Source organism: Austrofundulus limnaeus, unplaced genomic scaffold (assembly GCF_001266775.1).
Source record: "Austrofundulus limnaeus strain Quisiro unplaced genomic scaffold, Austrofundulus_limnaeus-1.0 Scaffold292, whole genome shotgun sequence".
NCBI lineage: Eukaryota > Metazoa > Chordata > Actinopteri > Cyprinodontiformes > Rivulidae > Austrofundulus > Austrofundulus limnaeus.
Genome location: NW_013952694.1, coordinates 665934 through 670434, shown reverse-complemented (window position 1 = coordinate 670434; position 4501 = coordinate 665934). Strand labels below are relative to the sequence as shown.

The window sequence follows — 4501 nt, the reverse complement described above, 5'->3', positions numbered from 1 at the left end:
ATTCACATCTTGGTCGTAAACCCAACCCCCAACCCACCAATGGCATTTAAACCAAATTGGGACTCGATTTAGGTCCCCAAATGCATCAATTGTCCCCAAATGTGGGATTTTTGTCTTAAAATCGCCCCCAAATGTCACCATCACAGGGCAATAGAAACAACTATTTACCTTGTCAACTAGGGACAATTTAAAGTAACCAATATGTCTTGGTCTGTGGGAGCAAGAGTAGGGTCTATACGGTCATAAAATACTAGAGGATGCTGCCTCAGAGGAAGGTCTCAGGTTTTACTCCTACATGTGGCCTTTTTCTGGGATGTTTACATGTTCTCCCAGGACTGTGCACTCCTGGGTTTACTCCAGGTACTCCGGTTTTCTCTCACAGACCAAAAGCATCCGTTTTTGATTAAATGGTAACTATAGGTGTKATGTGTCTCGCATTTTGACCGCAGGAGATAGGACACAGGTCGTGACTTGGCATTGAAAAGAAGCTGAATGGCTGGATGGATGAAGGTTAATAAAAACACCAGGCAGTTTCTCTGATCCAACGCTAGGAGCCGCTAACGGGCTATCGATTTTTTTTATGGCTACTGATTGGCTAAAGAGGTTTGTGTGTCCCGCCTTTTTAGATCGGTTCCCCTTCCCTATTGGCCAAAAGCAACGTCGGTCATCCATGTGTCATGCAAACTGTCAACAGTGAAAGAAGAGAGCCGAAGGCAGCAGTTAAGAGCTTCAAACTACGCCGTGAGTTGAATATTTTAASTTCTGTTCTGGAAAATAACATTGTGTTAAACACTTGTACATATCTAAGCATTCGGCGTTTGCTTCAATGCAGACAAAATGCATTTAAATGTACTTCGTTATGTAGTGAAACCAGCCTAAGTCTAGAGCTAACACCAGCTAACAGCTAAAAATATATCGTCAAATCATTCAGCACTAAAGTATTTTCCTTTTACAAACGACTTATCAGGTTGGATGTTTACGTGAAATAATCATTATATGGCTGGTATGTAGGCTTATTACATTAGTGTAAAATAGCAGTTCGTCATTTACGTATCGTAATGTGTTTGAAGATAACGAAGCATCCTAAGTCTTTGAAGACCGTTCTCTAGTTTTATTTTATTTCCGGTTTAAGTTTGGTCTTCAACATTTTTTACCTCCCAACATGTAAACATGTAAGGCCCTTAAGGCTCTGTCCAACCTGAGCATCAGCACAGTGAGCTAAAACAGGTTTTTCCTTTGTGTGTGTGTGTGTGTGTGTGTGTGTGTGTGTGTGTGTGTGTGTGTGTGTGTGTGTGTGTGTGTGTGTGTGTGTGTGTGTGTGTGTGTGTGTGTGTGTGTGTGTGTGTGTGTGTGTGTGTGTGTGTGTGTGAAGTCTGCGTTTGTTTTTATTTTACACCATTTTCAGTTGTAAACCCTCAATCAAAAAGACTTATAATATTTTTATTATTTAAAAAATCATATATGCTGACTCTAATTCAGGAAAAAGTTAGGTTGTTGTGTAAAATGTGAATGAAAGAAGATGCAAATCTCATAAATCCATATTTTATTCACAATAAAACATGGTAAACTCAGCAGATGTAACGACATTGTACCAAGCAGGTCATTTTTTCAATGTATTGGCAACAACACATTTCAACAGTGTTAGAACAAGGACATGTTTACCAATCATCCCTTCTTCTTTTAACAATAATCTGTAAACATGTAGGAGCTGAGAAGACGGATCGCTGGAGCTTTTGAAGGAAAATATTCCGTTCTTCAGAACTGGGGCTGTAAATAAATCAAAAAACCAAAGCCTTAAAATATTCAGGAAGGTTACAGTCAATTATAAGTAGTAGAACTGACTAAAGTACTAAAATAATGGACACAACCAAATTCTCAATCTTAACTAAAACTAAGGTTTGTAAAAAGTGTTCAATCAGTTCTTGGCTAATTATTTAAAAACCCAGAGCAGCCACTGCAAATGCACAATCATTCTTGTACAGCTTGTAACATGTAAAAGTTTTTATTCTTTGTGTTTTAGATGAAGCATGACAATTTTGAGCTTTTAAAAACGCTATATCTCTTAAGACAAGCTCTCAGATATTTCCTAGTCAAAGCTGTTKTTGTCTAAGTGTCTCTTTTCTTCCAGATATCTAGTGAGATAATTACATTTATTATATATTTGGGTGAAAGTGCCCCTCTAAGTCATATTTCACCCAATGACTGCTGGAGATAGTCGTCTGCTCCCCATGAAAAAAAAAGAATAAATAATTCATGTCTATTAAAACCCTGTCGAAAACAGAAATAMAACTTTATTTTTCATCAGTGTCAGAACTAAACTCAGATTAAAGCTTGATAGTGAAACAAGTTGTCATTGAATAAGACCCCTGTTCTGTGAAAATGTTAACTGCACAAAAGTCACATAAACCCACAAAGTCCCGTTTAAAAACAATCCACGAGCTTTGTGGTTTTGGTGAGAGGTGTGTCTCCTAACAGCTTCAGTAAACAGGTGTGTGATGGAGACTAACTTGACTAAGGCTCAAAAGCACTGATCTGCTCAGGTACAGTATGGGCCAGATCATTTTAAATCAATCATGAGTCATTATTTAGTGAAAATAATGTCTAAAATAAAAAGTGGATCTTCTAATTCCTTTTTTTTTGTTTGTTTGTTTTATATGTGTTCATTTAATTTGTATAAAGCAACAAAATCAGCCCTCTGTACAGCCATCTTTTTAGTTTTTCTAGTTTTTATGTGTTATGTATTAAAACAAAGCTATTTTCATTTTAAGAGTTATGTTTTGAAACAAATGGAATATTTTCCAAGGTTTTGTGTTCTCATCAGCGTGTGACACAGAACAGTGTTTGCTTCAAATGCAGACAAACTAGATTTAAATGAACTTACAATGTGAAACCAGTAGCTAAAGCTAACACCAGCTAACAGCTAAATATGTCATTAAAATTATTCAGAACTAAAGTCAATTCCTTTTACAAATGACTTAACAGGTTGGATGTTTGCATGAAATAACCTTAATATAGTTTATTTCTTTTGCTAAATTACTTGAATTGTTAATTACTTGAAAGAAACTGAAGTAAATAGTTGCTGTGATTAATATTATTTAAGTAGAAATGTTTGAATGTGCAAAATGATGGGAAATTGTACAAGTAAAAAATTGTTTTAGGTCTTTGGGGGGCTTCTGATAAACAATGTGCTTCGGGGCAAATGTGTCCTTTTTTGGCAACAATTCTTGTGTTTCTTGACTTAAGAAGATGCATGCAAGTTTGGACATCTGTGTTTGTTTATTGTCCCAGTTGAACCCTCACTGGGCTGCACTCAGTTATAATAATGTTTTTCGCTGCAAATATTCAGCTCAGACCTTTGTGTGCTGATTGAGGGTTTGTTGCTCAGATATGCGTGGTCGCTGAAGGTAATGATTACTTATGGTTTGTCTATAAAGTGATGTTGTCTGCTGACTTTTTGTCTGTTGAGTAACAAATGTTTACATGAAAATGCTCATCTGAGCAAATATACAAGATAACAGCAAAATAAAAATATTTTTTTGAAAAAACAAAATAGAGTCTGAAAATTAAAAGTATAAAATAATCTATATTCTCCTTAATTATTGGTTAAAACAGTGTTTGAGGGTCTCTTTACATTTTGTTTAATTTAATTTAAACCTTTGTTAAAACAGAAGATAAACCCTGAAATTTAAAATCTCTTCTTAAAAAACAGGAACAGTTCTGATACATTTACACCAGATGAATATACTGTGTGTACATCTCATGTAAAGCCAAAGACAGTATTATCTTACTATAACCTGCATCACATCAGTCAGTGAGTCAGTTTGAAGTCATTGCAGAAGTCCTAATAAGCTTTGCACTAAACAGTCATAACATTTACAGCCACGTCTTATCTAACCTGTTGAAAGTTTCTTTAAACTCTCTTAGTAAAAATGCACTACACAATTTAAATTTTCAAAAGATTTTTTAAAGGAGGGCATATTTAGAAATGTTCTTGTCAGCTCAGTTATTTATTTTCATMCATATTTGCACATTCAAAGTCAGCTAACTTGTAAATGCAAAGATTTTTAACGATTTTTTTAGATTTGCTAAGGAAATCACAAAGTCAGCTAAAATCAGAGATTTGTTTTAATCAAATCAATAATTGTAATTTTTTACATAAGGGTTATGATTCAGGAATGCAAAGTAAAGCTTGCCACCATGTTGTTGAACTGCATAGATAATGTTTTTGTTTTATTCTTGTTTCTATAGGACTCGCTGTCTTACCTACAAATGGAGACTGTCATCAGATAACTGCAGCTTGTTGCTGAAGAATTTAGTGAAACCCAAGCTGGTCATTAAAAATTAGAATCTGCTGAATGATGAATGAAAACATTGGGTAACGTCATCTACGACTGGACAGAGGAAAACTTTTTTTCCTCATGTTTTACTTTTAAGAGCTCATCATTCAGTCACTAGTTGCTGCTCAGCCAGCTAAAAGGGTGGACTCCCCTCCCCTTCCCCC

The 4501-nt window shown here is 35.4% G+C and overlaps 1 protein-coding gene across 1 annotated transcript in view; it reads left to right on the top strand.

The window, feature by feature from the left end:
• Positions 1 to 639: 639 nt before the first annotated feature.
• Positions 640 to 4501, top strand: part of ppip5k1a (diphosphoinositol pentakisphosphate kinase 1a) — a gene marked incomplete in the record, with an annotated part of 51223 nt that continues 47361 nt past the window's right edge. The window contains 2 exon segments of the mRNA XM_014021413.1: positions 640 to 741; positions 4249 to 4501.